The sequence below is a fragment of the Maniola hyperantus genome, chromosome 4, assembly GCF_902806685.2.
Source record: "Maniola hyperantus chromosome 4, iAphHyp1.2, whole genome shotgun sequence".
NCBI classification, from domain to species: domain Eukaryota; kingdom Metazoa; phylum Arthropoda; class Insecta; order Lepidoptera; family Nymphalidae; genus Maniola; species Maniola hyperantus.
Window position 1 is genome coordinate 15490605 of NC_048539.1, and position 6451 is coordinate 15497055.

The 6451-nt window shown below is 36.4% G+C and overlaps 1 protein-coding gene across 2 annotated transcripts in view; it reads right to left on the bottom strand.

The window, feature by feature from the left end:
• The window catches only part of LOC117997127 (uncharacterized), a 103663-nt gene that overhangs the window by 5396 nt on the left and 91816 nt on the right, over positions 1-6451 (bottom strand). The window lies entirely within an intron of this gene.

Consider the following 6451-nt stretch of genomic DNA (forward strand, 5'->3'; position numbering starts at 1 on the left):
ATGCGTATTAAAATGCGGGATTTATATTAAGGCCTAGGGTTACAATTAAGGCCTAGGGCCTTATTCTTTACCGTACCAGATAAAATATAAAGTTCCATAATTCGTTCCATTATTCAAAATGATGAAAATGAAAGCAATAATTATCTAATATAATGGCTAAGGTATTATAACTACTTATTAGTTTATATAAAATGTCAATATAAAACCTAATAACTTGCCTTGTTATTACGAAAATTTTATAGTGCGCCGCGGAAAACCCGACTTCCACAAACAAGGTGTCGCAACAAGCTCAGGGAATAGGCGCAAGGCGCCTGAGCAGGTCGTACCTAATCATAGGGCCGTAGTGTGTATGTGCGTGAAGAATCTTTTATGTTACATTTATTTAACCGGGTTTTCGGGAGAGTAGGCCTTTTTCGAGCATAGGCCTTATTTGTATCAAGTACCTTACTTACCCTAATTACGGTTTCTTCGAGGTATTCAGCATCCAATTAGCTTTCAAACTGTTGGTAGGTAGGCGTTGATACCTATATCACTTATACGGGTTGTACCTACTGTTTTATTAGGGTTCCTTACCTCAAAAGGAAAAAGGGAACCCTTATAGAATCACTTTGTTGTCTGTCTGTCGGTCTGTCAAGAAACCTACACACCTCCCGTTGACCTAGAATCATGACATTTGTCAGGTAGGTAGATCTTATAGCAGACATTCTGGGAAAAATCTGAAAACCGTGAATTTGTGGTTACTTCGCACAAAAAAAAATTAAATTGTGGTCATGAACTAATAATTAGTATTTTAAATTTTGGAAGTAAGATAACTATATCAAGTGAGATTTCATATGACAGGTCTTCATCTGTGCATTTTAAAACAGATCTTTATTCATTTTTATGCATCATAGTTTTTGAATTATCGTGCAAAATTTCGAAAAAATACGACAAGTACGGAACCCTCGTTGCGCGAGCCTGACTCGCCCTTGGCCGGTTATATTATAATATGTTAAGTGACTAATATTCCCTTCTCCTCTCCAACTAAGCGTCAAGCTTGTGCTAGGAGTAGGTACGACAATTAGTGCAACGGGCGGGGTTTGAACCGTCGACCTTTCGGTTTTCAGTCCACTCCTTTACCCGTTGAGCTAAATTCTTTATTGCATAGTATATAGGTACTATCCGCAGGAAAGCTAAAGTCACTAACATAGTTAAAACCAAACCATTAGCCAGCTGAAGTGGCGGTGGGCAGGCCGTGCTTGTCCTAGACGCGATGGCCGTTGGAGTCCAACAGCGGACGTCCACAGGGCACAAACTGATGATGATGATGATAGAGATACTTAGGTCTACTTACGTTTTGAAAAACTCTCTATCTACTTGAGCCCAGATTTATAATTATTATAATATGTATAACATTGTATAATGTATATCCAGACTGGTTGGTATGCTACTAGAATTACTGAATCGCTTCAGACCCAATCTCCCAACTTCCAAGGACTATGAATTGTTTAATAATACAACTTTGCCTTTCACAATTTCATACAAAATAGCTTGTATCGTTAATTTTATTTTAAACTAGATGATGCCCGCGACTTGGTCCGCGTGGATTTAGGTTTTTTAAAATCCCATGGGAACTCTTTAATTAGCCGGGATAAAAAGTAGCCTATGTCCTTCCCCGGGATATAAACTAACTCTGAACCAAAATCGGTTAAACGGTTGGGCCGTGAAAAGCTAGCAGACAGACAGACAGGCAGACAGACAGACAGACACACTTTCGCATTTATAATATTAGTACGGATATAAAGGCAATTCATTGTTGTGTAATATGCTAATAATGTAATGCTCGATATTTCCCGATGTAACACATTTAACAGGATACCTAACCGTAGTAATTTTTATGCAGTACTTCATTCTGTATCAATGATAAAATACACAGTAAACATATTTATACATTCTTATCAAAACGGCTAATAAGTTTATATCGCGTAGATAAATGTAAATAAACACGAATAGGCGATTAAATTATTGTCAGCAATCAGCATCAGTCATCTAGGTACTTATTCAATCACATATTATTACAAACACATACCAGTATAAGTATTAAGTACCTACATATCTGTGCTCATACCAAGCTTGAAACGAAAAAACCCGGCCTAGTACGAGTCGAACTCACGCACCGAGGGTTCCGTGCCTGGGGCATTATTTGTAACTATTTATTTTGGTTAAAATTATCTCTAACAGCAAATGAAGTTTGTAATTGTTTTATTTTATATTTAAGTAGGTAGGTACATTCAAATTATCGATGCTGTGCTGTGACTAATGATTCTACGTCAATGGAAAGTACCCATGTAGGTTTTAATTTATTTGCTAGTGTCAAAATATGCGGCATAATTGGCCGTATTTTTTTTGATTGCGTTGGCAACTTAGATTAACTTGATTTTTACACATAACGCGCGCCTATGCGTGTACGATCATAGAGGTATTTTCAATTTTCAAAGTAAGATAACTATACAAAGTGGGGTATTATATGAAAGGGCTTTACTTGTATATTCTATAACAGTTTTTTTTATGCATAAGTTTATGATTTATCGTGCAAAATGTCGAAAAAAAATACCCGAGCACGGAACCCTCGGTGCGCGAGTCTTACTCGCACTTGGCCGGTTTTTAGTTCTTGTTTGACGCGCCTATATGTTGTCGCTTATGTGATATAATATTTTAGCCGAAGTGCCTAAGAGTTTATAAATACGTTGGTGTTTTTCAAACAGTCATCGCCATCGTCTGATGTGTAATAAAGATAGACCGCAAATTGAGTGCTGATAGCTTGTATATGAGTGCTATGTCACCAGATAAAATTAATACTTTCATTAACGTTATCTTTACTTAGAAAACGTAAAATGATAGTTGCTTACTGTTGTTGTACTCTTAAGTTTCGTATACACTAGGGACAATATTGGGATAAACGGCAGCTGGTGACCCTTCCTCATCTCGAGTCACACCGCGCCATGAGCCAAACGCCGAGTCATACATGTTGTCGCACTCCAAGTTAAAGGGTCCTCAACCAACTATACATTTATTCAAGACATACGAGCTAACGGATCCATTTGAGCAGCCTCAATTTACCTCAAGTCCAGGCTCAAATGAAAACGGCACTTTATTGATCTCAGCAAGACATCGTACTGGAATACTTTGCCAAATCAATTTCTAATAAACATTTCCTTGATTGACCAAATCAAGAATCAAGCCCAGAACGACTTTTTTGTGAGATTTAAAGGTAGGTATTTTATAAAACTCGGTAATGAGAGTTTTAAATGAACAGGACTACTCTGATAAAATCAATGCCATTATGTTAATGTAATTTGTAGTAAGTTTGGCATTTGTGAAATAATATTTTTAACCATAACCGTACCTAAATGTAATTCAAGTGCATACACGGAAACCATTGCTGAGCATTATTTTCAACAATAACACACACATTTTTTTTAACTTCCTCTTGCTTATAGACTTTCAACATTTTTAATGACTTCTTACCTCTTTGTATTAGCAAGTTTCCAGCATTCAACCAGAGTCTACTTTATTAAGTAGACTCTGGTTGAATGCTGGAAACATCATGTTCATCATGTGGATGTTTGCCAAGCTATTAATTTTACTGCAACCAGCCGAGATGACTCACAACTCACAAGTAGTTGTTCTTTACGTCTATGGTGATTATTTAAGTTTAACAAACACCATCAACAGGTGAAAGTATTTGATCACGTTGAGCTTAATGGTGATTACGGTTATTCATGTTATAATCGATCTGTGTTACTCAGGTATTATTTGTTTATGTATCAGTAATCAAATTTTAAAAATGGGGGGGACACATTTTACCACTTTGGAAGTGTCTTTCGCGCAAACTATTCAGTTTAGAAAAAAATGATAGTAACCTCAATATCATTTTTGAAGACCTATCCATAGATACCCCGCGTAATAAAACTCAAAATTAAATTTTTGAGTTTCAGTTCTAAGTATGGAGAACCCCAAAAATTTATTGTTTTTTTCTATTTTTGTGTAAAGATCTTAATGCGGTTCACAGAATACATCTATTTACCAAGTTTCAACAGTATAGCTCTTATAGTTTCGGAAAAAAGTGGCTGTGACATACGGACGGACAGACAGACATGACGAATCTATAAGGGCTCCGTTTTTTGCCATTCGGCTACGGAACCCTACAACCCTAAAAATACTCGTCTACCTACAGCTTCCGTTGTTTTCATGAGTTCGTCATCCTTGATTCCGTGGCGAGGCTAGAAATACTAAAAATTGATATTATAATATTAGAGTGGGTATAGTAAAGGATCTACGTGGGGTAAACGTCCCAGGATGGCGCGACGGACTTGCCCGTAGAACAAAGAAGCATCCCTGTCTGGCTGTTGACCTACGCTGTGCACAGTTCGAGCACCTGTCTTAAATCTAAACTGTATTCAAACTTGATTCAAAAACTAAATACAGTAGTCTACCGTCTAGAGTATGCCCTATGTAGTTCCTAAACCTTAATTCACGGTTGAGCCATTTCTAGAGGTAAATTTTACTATTGTCTTGCTAAGAATTTATGGTAACTAAGAAATATCGGTTGGTTTGTAGTGCAGTTCAAACAATAAATACCTACATAGGAAACAGGGTTTTTATATTTTACATTAGGTAGACCATATACTTACCTACTTATGTAGGTAACAACGTTACCTATATGTGCTACAACTAGATCTTCAATGATTTTTAAAACAAGCGGCAACCTTGTAGCCAGTAATGAGTACATTGAAACATTTAATTGCTAATAAATTGTTGAGAGAAATACAATGTGTAGGTATGGAATAACCCTTTTCAGAGTTCCGTAGTTAACAAGGAACCCTTATAGTTTCGCCATGTCCGTCCGTTTGTCTGTCCGTCCGTCCTCGGTTAATCTCAGAGACTATTAGTGCTAGAAATCTGTAATTTGGCATGGGTATATCACGCCGACAAAGTGGTGAAATAAAAATTTGATAAAAATTTTTTTTAGGGTACATACAAAGTACATGTAAAGTGGGGATGAATTTTTTGTTATCGTCTACCCCATAGGGTGGGGTATCGTTGAATAGATGTTTTAAAAATACTGCAGGTGTAGGAACATCATTTTTCAATTTCTAGATTCGTTTTCTAAAAATATGATGTTTTAAAGTGATAATTTTTATTAGAGTCAGGTGTCGTCGTCGTGTCCCCCACTCCCTCTATCAGCCAAATGGTAGTATATGGGAACGTGAGAAAATTCACAGCAGTAGTATATATAATCAATTTTGAAGTTAAACTATCATGCCTAAGTAGGGTTCACAGGTTAAGGAGTACATGTGTTTTCGAGGATTGTGACTACGGAACCCTACACTGCGCGTGGCCCGCCACGCACTTGACCGGTTTTTATCTTATCCATATACTTATGTGGATGTACCTACATCCACATCAGTATATGGATAAGTACCTACTAGGTCTGATCGTAATTGAACAAAATTGTAATAGAACAGTTGGGAGTCCATTGATAGAGTTTATGGCGCCAGTGTGGCGTCCCCATCTTACTCCTATATAATATAAAAGCTAATAGGTAGGTAGGTATACCAAAACTATCTCGTTTGGCGTCATGCCAGCAGGGGGTTTGTTTGCTGTAATAACTCCGAATACATAATGTACTTAACAGTACATACCTACCTAACTTCCTGTTTTCCTTAATAAAGCAAGTATTTATCAAACCGATGAAAACGATATTGACTGATTCTGTACTATTCCCGTTATCTGCCAAAACCACCATGATCCAAACTTCTTAGCCCCTAATCGTTCCTCCCTGTGTTGGGGACAATGCGCAGAGAAACTTTCAGCTTTTATAAAATTTCAAAGATTCAAAGATTCAAAGATTCTTTATTTGCGGAAACATTTTACAACGAGATGTTATTACATAAAATTGTCCAGTAGAAATGTTTCGCCTTAAATATTAGGCATGCAAAACAATTAGTAAACCTAGTAAAACAATAACTATAAGTAATTTGACGCACGTTGTCTTTGTCTATGTTAAAATTCAAAATTTAAAAATGTCTAAGTTGAAAAAAATTCGTTAATGTTATATAATGTCTTGTCTATTAAAAAATCATGCAATTTATTCTTAAATTTATTTATATTATTACATTTCCTTATCTCCCCTGGTATCTTATTATATATCTTTACCGCCATGACACAAACACTTTTGTTAAGGAATGAGGTTTTGTGAGTGGGAAACCGAAATCTGAAATTTTTGTGAATTTTTTATGAAATTGAAGTTACCGACTTGTAGCCTGTAAGGGCCAGACCTTCATCACGCATCACGCTAGGAACGCAACGGATTTTAATGCGGTTTTCACCAATATGTAGAGTGATTCAAGAGGATGTTTTATAGCTGTAGTTTAATTCTCAAAAAATTAGAGATCCCTAGAGAAATTGA